We start from the raw sequence: 17,629 nt of genomic DNA, 5'->3' as shown, positions 1-17,629 counted from the left end.
GGATTTAAGGTATCTGCGCGCGACAACCGCGGAATAATAAGTCAGAATAAGCAGGCGAGGCACGACGGGCTTTTTACGAATTCGAGAGAACGCCGGTACACGCCGGTATGTATATTGTGCTCGTGTGTCGCTGCCATTTGCCGGCGACGCGCATTGAAAGACGCGCCGGCTTCGCACCCATTTCCGATTTTCGTCGCTATTTCTTCGTCTCGCTCTCTGACTTACCGCTTCTTTGTGCGCTTAGGTGGATAATATATTTTCACGGAATGGAGATATAAAACATCGCCATCCGTAAGCTGGTGAGCCGTGGCTAAATTGCGGAAGCGAGAAAGGCACATTGTTACAGCGTGATGAATTTTATCTTATATCTATTATCCCATGGGGAAAGTTGGTCGGAAAACGTTAGAAAAATAAATTTAGAATGTACCGGAGTGGAAATTGATGGTATAATATCTTTACGCTTTGGATACAAAATTCGGAATCTACTTAAATTCCAGACGGGATCCGCTTTCGCCAGATCTGCCGCGTTGACGGGAAATCTGATGTTTTATCTGGGGGATAAAGATCCGCCCGTAAAAGGAAGTGATCAAAAGTCAATTTACGCAGTCACATTTCACTGGCGCGGCTTATAAAGGCGGTAACTGCCAAAACTTTGAGAGCGAGCTTGGTTCCTTTCCTCGTTGATCAGTGATTTGTCTTGAAATTCAAAGACAACTAAAGGTCTGCCTTAAGTCGGCCACGACGCCTTATTAAATTATGTTGAAAAACTTTATTACTTCGGAAACTAGTTTCCGACAACCGTGATTTTATCGCTTTTCCTCGGCGCTCTTTATTATGCGATGTCGAGGAATAATTCGATTATTTTTTTCGACTTTAATTCAGTCCTTCGCATTTTGTATTCCGATCTCATTAAAAAGGCAACGTCCGCGTTTCGGATCCAAAGATTTTAAAACTTTCATGTTTCTCCGCATGTAACATATAGAGAATAATACAACAGCCGTCTCTCGTGTACTCCACACTTTATTCGCAAAAGAGCCCTGAAAAAGGTCCGTTGAATTCCGTTGAATCTAGCAGAACGAAAGAAAAACCGGATACCGTGAAATTAGTGGCGTTTGGTTGAAAAACTCGCTCCTCTTTCAGACTGCTTCGACAAAGCTCGTGTAAAAAGAAATTTGAATTGGACGCTGGAAATTCGCGTTTGGCACTTTTCATCGTTTTTATCGTCGTTAAGCGTTCCGAAAAAACAATCGTGATTGTCAGTGCAATTAACTCGTTCGTTCTTCCTGAATTTTTGTCCATTTCTCGCATCGTTACTTAAATTTTTACTACAACGTTACAGAAATCGATAATAATTATGCGCTCTCTTTGTAAAACTTTCTTTCTTTATTAAAAAAATATATTTTCTAAGATCTAAGGATGATAAGTTTAATTTTCGATCACTATACATTAAAATTAATTAATTACGCGTGTTGAAATATTGGTCCGACATACATATGCATGCCCGCACGGAAATTCGCGCGTCCCGATGAGGTAAAGAATCATAAAACTAGGTCGAGCCTATCGCGGCCAGGGTGGAAATTAATTACCTTTCGATACGCCTTTGTCGGCGCGAGACACTCGCAACGCAATTATGATCGGATTTCATGTGTGGTTTAAAATAAATTCCTCTAATTAAAGGCGGATTAGGAGATCGCGTCGGCACGCCGGCAGAAGGCTCGTTAACTTATCTTTAACGAGGTCGGCCAATATCATTTCCTGTGCCAGTTTTTCTGGCTCCCTTTGATCCGTTCCACTGTCGATAAGCTAATAACGTCGCCGAGTCGAAAGACTTCGTACGTAAAACGTATAATAAAATCGCTTGTGCGCCGTTATAAACCGATCCGCGGCGCCAGACGTTATCGTCGTGCTTTATCAGTTGCAGCGTTGCGATTCGATACCTTTGAACGCAACAAAGACATGTTTACAGCATCGCGCGAATGCATCGTAAAATGGCAGCGTTTGAGCGCAGCGGCGGAGAGTTCTCTTCGCGTCGATAAATCATGCAATAACGATACAGCTAATAGCAAAAAGCCCGCGGTACGTTCAACTGTAACATGCAGACAGGTTTGCGATTGGAAAGTTTTTCTTTCTCTAATATCTAGATATCCCTCTGATGATGTAGACGTTGAACGTTATCTTCACGTTAGAGACATAAATCAGAGAATTAAACGCATTCGATGCTAAGTACGGCGCTAGAATGCGGATGAAAATGATTCCAAAGTCTTCTTTTAGTAAAGCGCGCAGACGAAGCAGGAGTAGTTCTGCTTTCCCGCAGTTTTATTCCTCGTAATATTTAAACGCCGAGATCTCAGTCTTCGATAGAGACCGTTCGAATGTGTGGCGTTCTAACGAGAGCCAGATTTTAATGATGAGTCCAGGAAGTTCCTTCCACGATTTTTTTTCCCCCTTCTCTCCGCGCATTTTTCCTCCTACACCTAGGAATTTTCTTAAACGACGCGACTACATGATTGCCACTGAAAAATATTAAACGACCTAAGTAAATTCCTATCCGTGATGTTACCGCTGGTAATTGCGTCGTGCCTTTGGCCTTCCTACGTTTCTCTCGTCCCTTCGCGTATAGTACTTCAAAAGGCATCACGTGTCGCTTATAGATGTATGCCTGACCTTCTACCGTGTCTGCCGGCAGCAGCAGCCGGTAATTTGTAACGCGATTTTCCAGACCGGGCACGGAGCAAAAGCCACGCTTGACCGGTACGCGCCTTTTTCCTTTCGTTGGTCGGGATCATACGTCGACCGCTTCTTTGTGAGTGCATTGCAACTGCAGCTTTTTCGTTCATCGCCGTGTTGGCAACCCCGATATTTAATCCCGTTGCGGGAATGACTTTGAGCTAATGTCGGATTAATCAGTGTAGCCTGTTGAATTATAAATCACAGACAGTTTTCATGTCCCGAATTGCCCCGGATGCTCCTGCACGTGGTACCTAATAACATTTTTATATCAAAAGAACGGGAAAATGAAAATTTTATCGCGCAGCTTTTGTGCCAATTAAACGGAATTTTATTCAATAGAATTTTTATTTAACGAACGTAGACATTTCAGTTTAGAAATCTAATATTTCTAGAGAGAAATTTTGTAAAAAATGTCATATGATTTTCTCGTATATACCGCTGCTGAGGAATGCGATCCGGAAATTAGGCGAATGCCATTAAGATTTCTGAGGAAGTTTAAAAGATTTACGTTCAACAGAGGTACTTCTTGCGTCGGAGCAAATTTTCGTACATTTCCGTACGACAACATTTACAAAGTTTATCTCAGGAACGTCGAATTACATTTTCATACAAAGCGCGCTCCTCAACCAACTGTGCGAACTTACGTAAATGTTATTACCACATCGTCTCATTACTATATATATACTTATTCCACGGTCACAAAACGCGTGAAGATACTTATTATTACTTCGGTATCACAGATGTTTCCTTTATATTATTTGTTCCTAGGATCTAGATTTTAAAAAGTCTGAATATATAATATCGAAAGACGTGAAAAATTTACGAATGACGAGCGAATTGTGAGGAAAACGAAGATGTTTCTTTTGTTTAATGGAAATTTTGATCTGAAGAGAATTAAAAAAAATTTCTAATTTTTTACCTCAGATTTTTACCTGCTCTCGCATCGCTATAGTTTCATATTTAAAGAAACGCTTTTGTGAATCGGTGGTCTGACGACACAGACCTGTTTATCATCCTTTCGCAGGCATCCTGGAATTCCCGATCTCCGACGGATTAATCAAGACAAGCGGGGATGACCATAAATCGTCGAAATCCGCCGACTTTCGTTCACGACGTGGAACTTGCAGATGATGATGCGTAAGTGTGCGGCAGTTAATTTTCATCATTTGCACGTGAGCCTATGTGTCGACTGACCGGCCGGCCGGCGAACCACAGACGCATTCGTTTTATCTTTGCCATCTCGTCTCGGATAATCGCGTATGAATGCGCATAGGCATGGTCGTTAATTAAATCGAAGGTCGACTAATGCGTTTCCGCTACACGTTTCATCGGCGAACGACCGCCGGTCCACTTCTCGCCTGCAGTGAGATGACGAGGGGAGGGGAGGAGGACAGCTTGATGTAAAGCCCGTATATGTTAACTATCAACTTAATTTCCATTCAAATTTCAATTCTCGTTCTACAAACGGCGCTCTTGAACGGGGAATTAATATCGTCGCGAGGGAAGAAGACTTGGAAACGAGCTGCGCTATGTCACCGGCTTGGGATGTTATCTTCGTACTCTGGTATGCCGCGCGAAGAGAGAAGGGTAAACCTAATGCGAATCGGGGGAAATTAAAATGGGAATTCTTATACGCAATAGATACATCTCGCGCCGGATATTCTCGCGAGCGAGGCGAACCGGCGACGACGTCGCGTTTTTAAACGGCGACGATATTGAAATTATGCGCGCAATGCTCGTGGCGGCGAGGCACAAAAGCCGCAACCCTCCGGCATAAATCGCCAACTCGAAATTCCTGAGGAAAGTTCTGCGAGTTTCACGGGAGAGAGAGAGAGAGAGAGAGAGAGAGAGAAAGAGAGAGAGAGAGAGAGAGAGAGAGAGGGAGGGGGGAGAGTATATCTCTGATATACTCGAGTCTTGTAAATGTATATAGTCGAGCGGATTGTGTGCGAATTCTCTGGTTGGACAGCAGCGCGAAAGGCGGCGAGAGGTAGACACGGGAAAACGAGGATCAAGATTACAGATTTATGGGGGAGCCCTCTTAGAGGCGTCCAAGTCTCTCGCTCCTTGAACGGGCTTTGAATCAATAATGGTTAACCTAAGACGTACTGTTACCGTACGACTGCGGTGAATCGTTCTGGAAACCTTCTGAACGCCTGAGAGAACAAATGTTCCTGTCATCTAATGCCGTAACTGGTTGAGAGCACTCAAATGGGTGGATGTAGTTACGACCTTGGTAATTTTTTATTTAGAACTCAACACTTCGGAGATAATAAACGCGATAATATTCGGGGGGGGGGGCATTTTAGAACATCGAATTTCGTGAGTTCGCGTGTTTGGTATCGTCATGGCCGGTCGAAAAAAATCTTTCTCTGTCTCATTCGGGAAAAAGCTTCTAGGGACTGCTATGTTCCAATTCCGCGTTTTCGAGACGGTGATAAAGTGCGACGAACGCTCTACGTAGATGGATATTCCGCGTATTCTCTACGCGTTACTCTTCGCACATGGGTATCGCGCAAATAGTTGACAACAGCTTGCAGCTAAAAACGGTTAAAATAGCTTTCCCGTGTCACACGACAATTTATTGTATCATTGGCGCCATCGGTAACCGTTTCGGTTTCTCTGAAACGTTTACGTTCGTACGTTCGTGACGCCATCGTTCTCTGTGCGCGATAATTAATTATGATCACTTACTTTAATCAGTAAAATCCAGTAGCCGGAAGTATAAAAAGATAAATGTCAATAGAATATGTAAAACGAACAGAGATATATATATATATATATATATATATATATATATATATATATATATATACACATCCGGTTTGAAACTGAAAACTATATACTTGTTTATTTAATACAACGTATACTGGCTTTTATATTTGCAATTTGTATTTACATCCTATATCGAGATCTCTATTTATATTGGCTTTTATATTTGCTGTCCACATTGATATCGTATTTGCTTGTTGTAGAAAAATTAAAGAAAACAAATACATAGATTAACAGTAAACGTGATATTGTTCATCGATACTTTAAATAATCCACAAATTCATATTTCGATAAAGTTATAACTTGATAAATATTACGTATTGGAAGAATGCTATCCAAAAACATACATATATATATTTATCTAGACACCGATAACTTTTAAATTAATATTGTTTTTCTTCCAGAAGATCAAATTTACGATCGAACTTTGCTTTGCGATAATGCGAAATGGCATTTCGTCGATTCCAAGATAAACGCCTACGCGATAGACACTCGCCTGTCGTTGCTTTTGCATCAAAGAACAACGTATCCCGTTTTCGGTAGACACCTCGGAGATGGGAAATGCAAGACGGAGATAACTCCGAAACCTTAAATCCCTTCGCAACGTGTCATCGGGGAACGGCATCTGCATTGAATTCGGTGCAAGCCGACGTGGGCGCGACGCCGGCGCGGAAAATAAAGTTGCCGCGAAAACAGCGGAAGCATAACGATGATACAGTTACATGAATAATTCACAGTTGTTCTGCGTCCTCGACGGAAAGTTTCTCACGGCATCTACGGCTGCTAGATCTCATTCAAAAATTCATAGACCGGCGCCCGCCTCCGCGGCGGAATCTGTTCCTGATGCACCGACCTGAATTCCCCGACATTGCGAGAAGCGAGTTTCTTCTCACCCCCTTTATGCTCGTGACTTTTTCGCGAGTGCATAAGCTCGCGAATAACGAAAATTTAGTGCCGAGAAGAGCGGCTGAACGCCCGAGATGACGACGAAAGCGTTTAGCTGCCGGATTACATAATCGATTGCGTTGCTTGTATGAGAAGAATTTTGCTTTTCCGTACTTTTTTTATCGGATTGTAAATATCTCACTGGTTTGTTTAAATATTCGCGAATGTGTACGGATCTTTACAAATATGTCTATATTATACCTAATCACGTATGATAATTGGATAGCGGCATTCCTTGTACTTAATGTATGATATATTTGCATTCGCCGAACGTTTGGCAAATGAACGCATCGTCTAGAGTCGAATTTGCATGCGAACGAGAAATGCTCGAGTCATACTAACATTTTTTTTTTTCTTTTTAACTTCGCTGTTGGCTCTGGAGGCGAGGCCGCCGAGTTGTAACAACGATTATGCAGACTTCAATTCGCCTCGTCATTACACGCGATTACAACCCGACCTTTAATTTAACCCCATGAATAGAATAACAGCTTCATCCTGAGCATACGACTCGAGCGACTTAATAATACGTTTTTAAACACATCGTGTTGTATACGTCAGTCATTGCGTTTCATCTTACGAAGGAGATTTCACAGCTAACTGACTGGAGAAGAGATCTTTTAGACTGGACCACATGAAGTCGATTCTTGTGTGTTTAGTCAAAATGTGAAAAGCATATAGTATCTCGCCAGTGAGAAAATTGTATGGAATATATTTTTTAATATGGACTGCATGTTTCGGATAAATGCAAGTTTTATTTAATATAACTGAATAATGCAATTGTTATAAAATGTATTTACTAAGTGATAAATAAAAATCTGCAAAACGTGGCGCGTTGATGGAACATTTCTTTTTTGTTTTACGATGATAATGAATAATTAACGATGTTAAAATTAAGCGTCGAGTATAAGACAAGAGTCTCGATATTCGTAAGCAATAAACAACAGCGGGATAACGAGGAGTAAGCCGCTGATCACCGGAAGTAATTAATTGTTTTTGGGGGAGGAGGCTGCGCGATGAAAGTCGAGGAATGCAATTAAGACACGACGTCGTCTTCAAGTCAGCGTCTTCGTTATGCATCATGTCGAACAAAATACCCGTATTTATAACCGCAAGCCACTTGACGCGCTTGGCGATATTCCTTAATAAATAATACGCGAATATTTTAACGCGGAGAACAGTCCCTAGTTATCGACAATTACGTAATTAGTATCAGCATTTTTTCTGGGCGTGGACTTTTAATAGACGGCCTCCTTTCTCTCTCGATTATTCGCTTTTTGACCCCGGAATAATCTATACATAATCCCGACGCTATTGATCGACAAGCTTTACGTTATTTACATCTACGTCGATATTGAACGTAAACTTACGGAATTAATACCGCGAGGATTAATACTGTGACGAAACGGAAAGGAATAAAGCCTGTAATTATACTTGTCCATTATGCATGTGGCAACAAATCAGGCGTGTTAGCCCTTTCATGCCCCGAATATGACAGGATGTCAATGAATAATTTGAAGTGAAATATTGATTAAATTTCGAGTAACGCATTAATTTGCCGTGTCGTTTCTCTTAATTTTCAAAAATAGGTCTTTACGAGGTCGGTTAATAAAATATGGGATTAATATAGTGCGCGTGTGCCGCTATTGACTTTGCTGTGCTTTCCCTAACAAAATAAATCAACGAAAATAAACACAATGAATAATGCACTCCGACGCAAACGCACATATATATTCTTTAACGCATTATATTTGCATGTTGTATGACAAATAATTGACAATTAATTTTGGTACTTCGACACTTGGCGTGGCTCGACAGCATCTCAAAAAAATGTCCCGAACCGAAGAATTATGTATCGTCGTATGATTACAAAAATTGCATTAAATTGCAAAAATTAATTTTATCGATCGATGCGCACGTAAATAAGAGAAAGTATAAAGAAGTCACGATTATTATTTATGCAAGATGCGTGCGACTTGTGCGGCCTCACGGAAAATTCCCATGGAACGTTCCCCTTTCCTGTCCAGAACGAATTTAGCGAATTCCGATTCGCATGATGGGCAAACGAAAGAGAAAGGGAAGAGAAAGAGAGCCTGTTGTTTGCTGCCGCATTTTAGGGCGCATTATTTTCCCGTACTTATCGCCCCGTCTCCGTCTCGGATGAGTAACTCCGAAACGAGCGTGCCGCACCATGGAGATTTCCAGAATAATTCCAAGAGTAACCTTAAAGTTGGCCATCCGCCTAGGTGTTTCTGGCGCGTCCGTGGGATAATATCCTACTTGGGCGTCGTTCTCCCGCGGCCAATTATTATCTTCTGGGCAGCTGCCAGACGAAGAAAACCACTTACGTGACACGCTAATAATGGATGCCTGCGCCCGTACCGGATTACGAAGGCTTTTGTTCATTAGCATGCCATTTCTGTTTAATTGACACCTTTGACCCGACGGCACTGGCACGTAATAGATATGCTCGTCACTCCGATCGGCCCTCGTCAAACTTGATCTTCTTCATCGATTATGTCTTTTTTTAACACTTTATCACCGATTATCTCGGCTACATATTTATAGCCGTTTCTATTGAAGATCTAAGGTGATGCCAGTATTGAAATGTGATATTTTAATAAATGAATAAGAGTTAATTTAGTATTCGTCCACATTATATATTTATAACTACTATTCAACTAAGAGCTTCATTCGATTCGAGTGGAATTTGTCTTGACACATAGCCTAATTTCCTATCCTTCCCATAGCTTAATTTTTTATCCTTCTTCAATAATTGATTCTTGAAGTAAGATTATATATGCATCAATAGTTTCTCATATTAATTAAAATCCATTTTAGATGATCGATTATTTTTGTTGAATTTTAACGCAGAATTCTATTTGCAGTTTTAGATTATATAAGTGTTTATTTTATATATGTATTATATTATTTCTTTAAATATTTCGTCTTACATAGATATATAAAAAATCATAAATAGAATTCTCATTTCTAAATTTCGGACTTTTATTAAAATAGAATTCGATAACAGTTTAAATATACCGTAATATTTATTTGTCGTTCCAATTAGGAATACAAAAATCAATCCAATTGATTAATAAATAAATTTAACAAGTATATTTTTGTTAAGTTTTTAAAATTATTATCTCAGGTCACGCTAACGAAGGCGATAGTGTTCGTACGTCCGCGAACAATTCGAAATGTAACGAATCAGATATTCGAGAAAGACGTTAAAGAGAACAAAATATTCTGTGGGAAAATCTGTTTTACAAGACGTAAATATTTCCACTCAACGCGCGACTCGATTCGAGTATAGGCTTTTGGTGTTTATTTTTGTGGATACACAACGTATACAAGGTCGCTGCCCTGCCATTCGCACCGCGACGCCCGAGTTATAGACGTGTGGTGTAATGTTATTCTCTCTCGAGACGTGGTCGGGACAAGCGTTAAAAGAGATTCTCTACGATCGCTACAACGTGACATTATTTTTTACGATGTTGATGATTGGCTCGTCCGTTTAAATCTTACTATTTATCCTATAAAGCATATATTAAACATTTCACGGCGGCGGCGACGAAATTACTTTAGCAGTGCTCATCTTTCTTACTGCGCGCGCTTTTCTCAACGTCTCTCATTCGCCCTTGCCACGAAACTCGAACTAGATCATTCCGTGCCTTGTAATTTGCGCGATATAATTCCTCGAAGCGCGATCGTTCTCTATGAGTAATTAACGGCAATCAGCGCGATTATTAATTGTCGCGTCGAACGAACGAGGGTTTATCGAAATAGCTACTTCGCGTAGTTTATTAATTTCACATAAGGATCGAAATGGCGAAGGGAATAAAAATTGTGAATCATATTTACGGACGTGCTGATTATTTTTTAGTGCTATTTAGATTCGTAATGTGAATACGTACATCTCGAAACGGATGGCGTCGCATTTAATCAATGCGAGCGGTTGTCGTTGCGCCTCGCACATCTTCAGTTCTAACCTGTATGTTTATTCATATTACGTTACGTACGAGACGGTGATCGCCACAAAGCGCGAATGTATACCGTTTATTATTCAGAATGCGGAAAGTGCGCAAGGTGCAGCTGAGAGCAACAGGTGTAACATCGTCACGACGTTAGCTGCCGTTGGCATCTAAAATTAGTCAAATTTTCTCTTTACAACTTTAGATTGTTCGTTGCGTTAATTTTGCGGAAAAATCGTCGCGGTACGTTACGATTTTTTTCGCGTTATTGCTCGCTCGCGGTACAATAAATCTTATCACTTCTCGAGAGCGCAAAGAGCCACGCGAGTAACGTTTGGAGTTTATATCGATCAATACGCGCGATTGTACTTAGTGCAGTGCGGTACAGTGCAGTCTTGTGCGAAATGTGGTATGGGGTGAGTGAATGAAGGAGCAATCAGGGATGCCAGGATGAGGGAGGAGGAGCAGACCTGGGAGACACCGGGCGGAGCGCAGCTGCAAGGTGACTTATTATTTATTCATTCATTATTTGTCACTTGCGGAATTAATTGTTTATCGCCTCGACGCGACGGTTGTATTCTGCCTCACTATTTTGCCTCATGTGCGTTTTGGTACACGAAGAAAATATATGAGAGATGCTTGAATTTAGTAACAAATATAACACAAAAATATTTCACATTAGAAACACATTATATAATATTTAATTTTTTATAAAGATATACCGTTAGTTCCGCAAATATATCGAAAAGAGACGTTTTTTTGGAAACTGTCTATTTATTGCAATAAATATCAATTTGGAAAGATTGAATAAAAGTGTATCAATACGTCCGGTAGACACTTTTGAAACGTTAATTATTTTCAGACGAGGTACAAGTTACCGCTGTAATTGCTATCTGGCTTTATGGCATATCGCAAACGGTACGGAGCCACGTGGGGCAACGTTTTACATTGCATGTGGTTTCCGAGAATGAAAGCGTACGTGTTTCGCAAAGCGTGCGTTCTCTCTCGCGAACCGCGATAAGCCTCCCCGAAGCTATTTACCATCGTTACTTTGTCGCACGCGTAACTTCTCTCAAGAAATCGGACCCTTTTTACACGTCATTACATCCATTTTGCGCTATTTTAGTCTCACGCCCGATACTTTTTGTTGTCAACCTCAATGACGGCAAGCTGCGCCCGTAATCACGAATCGATCGTATTGTAGCAAATAGCGCTTTTGTGCGCTCGCTCGAGCTTAAAACATATCTAATCTCTCTAATCACCGTAACCACACTCCATAATTATTAGCCCACTTAAGTAGCCGTATGTTACGTTGAAACGAGACAAAAAGGCAGACAATTTTCGTATCTGTCTTCTTGTTCGTCATCTCGTTTAATATACTGCTATTTATTGAGCTCTTTTTCTTAACCTCGCGTAAGCACGATGTTCGATTTTTCAACAAGTCATCATATAAATCAAAAAGTCTGTTGCAACGTTTGAGACCTAAATCTCTTTTGTTTTTTTGCATAGAAGCTCCTTTTAATTACGACGTAGTGAAACGCATTCTTATTCCTTCTAGCAGCACTTAGAATTATTCTCGCGTTCTTTTTATTTCTTGATTTCGTAGAAATTCAGAATTAAGCATTATCATCCGATATATATAGTTTATTATCGTCTTCATGGCGTTACATACGCACTGCGATGTTGAGAGTATCGTCAATCCGTAATTACACCGTTACGTCCGTCTGTTGACCGGATATACGTCAGCGAATATCCTGCGGAGGTTTGCAAAGGGGATGGAACATGGTTTGTGGCAGACGGCAGTGGCTAATCGGCTATCTCAAGAAGGATAAGCTCGTTTACAGAACATCAAACGAAATATCATTCCGTTACTGAGATTATTCCGACTGGGTATTGAGGGTATTATTTACATTTAGCTTATTGTCGTGACGCGCACGACTCTTTTGTTCCTTCGCCAAATTACCTTCGGGCGAGAATATGTTCGTCTGACGTACAAAGTCTTTCCCCAAAGAAAGCCTCGCCCTCCTCTATGATGTTCGGTCAGATTAACAGAATCAAGAAGATTATTAATATAAAGATTGTTAATATTATGAAAACGACATGATGGAGACAATTATTTTATTAATTCTTTTCAGACTTACATGTTTATGAAATATTTTGCAAAATTATAGAAGAATATTCTGATACTTTATTTCTCCGTTTCTCTCGAGTTATCAAATAATGACCGCTGTGATTGATGAATTGAATGACTGATTGACGTACGATTCGCGGATTATTAAGCGTGCACTGGAATGAGTCAGCGCAACCTCCGGTTCTCGAGGAAAGTTTCAGGAAGGTCGATGAGCCCGGTGACTTGACCAATTCTATCTGATTACCTCGCTGAAAGTTTCGAGAAAAACTCGCTAGTTCTGGGAGTTGGCCGAAATCTCGAGCGAGCAAGTCCGTCCGGCATCGAATCCGAGTCGTTTTCGCTTGAACATTCGATTCTCCAAACTTTCGAGAGCGCGTGCATCTCCCGCGTGGATTCGTCGCGTCGCGAAAGAGTGTTTGATCGATCGAATTCGCAAACGAGTACGAGGGAATTTTTTTTTTGCGAAGTGCGCTAGATTAATATTCGAATATCATCGTAACGTCGATTACGCCATTAACGTTGTCTGACCGTCGAGTGATCATCGGGTAGCGGCATTTCCAAAATGAGATTATGCATTCGTCGTATTTACATAAAGGCGATTAGCATGCGCATAGTCGGGGTTAATTGACGTAACTGTAGCACGTATAGCACTAATAAATGGCCGAACTTGATCTAATTACCGGTCGCTGTCGCGTATTGACGTGTGCATCGAAACGTAAACGTTAATTTCGGGATCTGCGCTCCGCCATGTAATTGCATCTATTCGCTTATGCTCGATTGGCCACGGCGCTCGTCGCAATCGTTTCCGTCGCGCCGCGGTTTTCATCAAATTCGAAACAAATATTTTACGCGCTCCATAATTTCCATATCAGCCGCCTTTCCCGCTCGTGCAATTGCATAATTGTAACTACATTACATCACGATAGAATGTGCTTTAGCAAAGGGAAATATAATTTTATGTCGCGCCGCGTTACATTTGCAAAATGTAGAATGCAGCGTAGAATTATGCAAATAATTTTTGTTGAATTACGCATTTCCGATGCATTAAATTTTAGATCTAATTTACTTACAATTTAGTTAATATTTTATAATAATTTGAAATCAGATTAATGCAGTTGTAATCCTTGCCCGTGGCAATTCATTTCATAGTAAATTATTTTTATGTTGTTATGAAATTTGCCAAATTGCGGAAAGTACGTGCACGTAATAATTATATATTTTATATATTTCGTGTTATTATGTTTCCGTTTTACGATCACTTTTCAGTTTAATTAAAATTGTTTGGTAATTTTCAGCTACTCTAATTAATTTTCGACATAAAAGCTTAGCGGTTTATTTCCGTCTGGTTTAACATATAATCACCGAAAATAGTTCAATTGTCAAAATTTAATTCGCATGATGATTACAAAGGTCTAATTCATTTTAATCTATTTTACATTACTATGTATTAATTTGCAAGCTCTCGCAATATAGCTTGCATATTTTAATATTTGTTCTAGTTAATGAAGTAATCTCAACTAAAAGTAAACATAAGCATCACATTATTATTAACAGCTTATTTAGCGTTATTTCATAACACCGTTCATCTCGAATGCCACGTCAAGTGTTTATCGCCATGTCAAAATATTCATTGATATAATCGATTTTTCTCTGTTTCTATTCCTTTATTTATTATTATGCAAAAACGTAACGGTTTATGCATTCACAGTTTTCCATATACGATAAATGATTGACTGGAATAGAAAAAAACCCGAACGGTTATACCGTGAAAATCGCATCGGCGAATTATCATCCCGCTCGGGGTTCATTCACATTCCTCAGTGCTATTGAAATGATAAACTACAAACGCGTTGAATGGAACGAATCTCATTGGTCACTTTATGTATATCACTCTGTGGCTATAGAAGGACGCTATTGCGGACTGCATTTCTTTTCGAAACTACGCCATTTCTTCGATGACATAGCTCATTTTACGCGTCCGCGGCCGTCATATCGTCGTACGCTTTGCGATTTTAGCGTCATTTATAAAGACGCGATATTTATAAAGACGTAAAAACGGCAAGCCGGAGTATCGCGCCTCCTGAAGTACATCTCGCGTATAAACGACCCCTTAAGCACTTAATATACGACCGGAAGATGCATCGTAGGAATTCCGATAAGCCATGATAATGTTCTTACGCTTTATTGCCGCCGTATAATGCCCGCAAAATGCTCTACACTATTTATACGTCGTTCTTTATTCTTCCCTCGTGTCGCGATGCTGCTGCTAAATCTTTTGATCCGCTATGCAGTTAGCATCCAAATGTGTGTACGAATAATATTTAATGTTTGGTAAAATTTTTGTTATTGCTTATGTTTCGAGAGTATACGAGTTTCGAGATATAGATATGTCTGTGTCGCGATTCGCAACGATCGTACGATTGGTTTCGCATATATCCCTCCAATTTCGACGACAATGAAGACGATCTCATCGCGTGACGATCCCGAAATCGCTCGAAATCGCGGGCTCGATTAGCGATATCGAGGCAATTGTTAATTACCGTTCTCGTGGAAAATGAGATCACCGTTGCCACCGTTGCCGCCGGACGTTAATGCGCGTCAACGTGACGCGGCGATAATTACGCGAGATCGCATCACCTGACGGGACGTACGTGACGCTATCTCGTTCTCCGTTCTTGCGGCTTCCGCGGAGGATTGTAATGCGTCCGGGGGCCGCAAACAAGCGACACGTACGCTTTTGCATGCGCTTTTGTTCATGTTACGCGCGCAGATATTGTAATAGGCGCGCAGCTGTCGCGCGGGAGTCGTAAACGACGTAATTTGCCGGACGATAGGCATTAAGGTAGAGACGAAAGGAGGATTAATCGGAAATCGGCCGATACTCCCTACAGCAACACATCCCGCTGCTCAGCGCGACAGATATCGATTAACTCTCGGCCGAAGAACGGCGCCGCGCTTCCAACACGGCGAGCTTTTTTAATTAATCTTTGAAACGAGCTTGTCGGCCCCTCCCCCTCCCGGATAGGCGCTTTCTCTTTCTCTTTCTTTCTCTTAGCTTCGTCGTACCTTCACCACGTGTCATATCACACAGAGTGTGCATCACAGCACGTATTATCGCGCTTTGCGCCCGATGATTACTCGCAATTCACATAAATGGCGGCTTACTCGCTCGTTTTGGTTTGAACACAATTTGCCTGAAGCGAAGAACTTTAATTAATTTCACAATTTGGAAAATGTAGCTTTAATAACGGTCTATTTTCAAGCGGATTAGAAGGAAAGTTTTCAGAGAGAGTAGAGAGCAGAGAGTAATTATGGCATATGCGATACTTTGGGAATGCATTTGGCGATCAATTTGGACGGGAATTGAGTTATACGTGAATTGTTTGCGTACACTTCTCCTCGATATCCTATCGACCTGAGGTATAATGTACATACCGCGAATTTGTCCAGCCAGTGCAGAACGTGACAGGTAATCGGAGACGGCGTTGCGCAACACTGCAGAATGACGTTTCTTTCTCTTGCCTTCAGTTATACAACCGGCCGTAATATATAACAGAATACATAACAAGCATAGGCAGATTGATTATATATATATATATATATATAGAGTGACCTTCTTCTAAAATTCTATTGTTTATTAGAATTCTGACCTGAGATCCTTGAATAAACTTTCATCTTGATTAAAAAAATCTGATTAAGAATAATTGTTTTATCTGCTTTCTTACAAATTACATCGTTATAGTAAATTTTATATAAACTGATTTTGTTATTTTTTTAATGTCCTATATTTGTGATTTTTATAGCCATTTTCGTATATTTCAATTGTTATGCATTTTTAGAACATATTCAATAATTATCTTGATGAGCTCGTGAACAATGAACTCCTACTGTTTTCGAACAGAGATAACTCAGTTATAATATTCTAATTTGTTCAATAAAAGTTTTTATTATTATCATAGAAATATCTAAAATTTCAATTATAAGCGGGTCTATCAATTAAATTGATTTATCACTTTTAATATAAATGCATTGTAAAACAATTTTAAAATATTCCGTTTGGCCTCTACTGATCAACTGAATACGTTTAATAGAACTAGCTGCAAATAACCAAGAGTGTTTTTGACGATAGCAATTTCATTTCAATTTGTAATTTTAACGTCAACATTGTGCGTTAACGTTCTACATTAATCGCAAAATACCGGATGATATTACATTATCCATTCTTGCACATCGTAAATTTTCCAAATTTACTGTTTTTCAATTGGATTAGATCAAAATGGATGCAAAAGTTATTAACGTATTTTACATGTTTTTTTTTTCTGAAAAAAACACATACATGTTTTTATTCTGAAAAAACATGTTACAAGGTAGCTAATATCTTTTATCAAACTAGCAATTGATGAAACACTCTTGCATATCGGTGTTAATACGAGAACAAATGGACGTTCATTAATTCTACTATCGACAAGTATCGTATATTTTTATTTCTGTTTTCTAGACGTGTAAAATCGCTAAAAGTTTCCTCATGTCATTGTACACATGTTATCCTTGTTTCTTTTTCTTTTAATTTAACAGAAATCATGAAAATACAGTTTAAAGAAGAATTTTATTGTCATTTTTTAAGTGGTCATATTTTTATAACTTTCGAACATATTTTCATTTTGATATTTAAATTGTTACGTAGTTTTGAATTGATATTCGAGATTACGTGATATTTAATGTGATGACGTTTTTCGCATATTATATCGATATTGCATATTATTCGATGGTTTTAGGACATCTAGTATACCTTATTGAAATGCATTCTGGAAAAATTGCCTTTACCTTGTTGACGTTGTTCGTCCTGTTTCACTCAATAAGAACGAAACGAGCCGAGTCACACATTCGCTCTCGAACCGACAGTACGTTTGCAAGGCGTATCCTTTTTCCTCTTATTTTTCCTTTATTTCGTCGTCGCTGCAAAGCGCGAATCTGCCACTACGGCGAATATTGTATTACGTCATGCTTACGTAACCACAACTCGATGAGTTTCATTTTCTATGTTCTTTTTTTTTTTTATTATTCTATCTATTGCGATGAG

General features: G+C 39.8%; 1 protein-coding gene across 9 annotated transcripts in view; it reads left to right on the top strand.

The window, feature by feature from the left end:
- Positions 1-17,629, top strand: part of kug (FAT atypical cadherin kugelei) — a 288,772-nt gene that overhangs the window by 125,522 nt on the left and 145,621 nt on the right. The window lies entirely within an intron of this gene.

Source organism: Pogonomyrmex barbatus, unplaced genomic scaffold (assembly GCF_055798465.1).
Source record: "Pogonomyrmex barbatus isolate J1 unplaced genomic scaffold, ASM5579846v1 scaffold10, whole genome shotgun sequence".
In the NCBI taxonomy this organism is placed as follows: domain Eukaryota; kingdom Metazoa; phylum Arthropoda; class Insecta; order Hymenoptera; family Formicidae; genus Pogonomyrmex; species Pogonomyrmex barbatus.
This window is presented reverse-complemented; position numbering and strand designations above follow the sequence as displayed.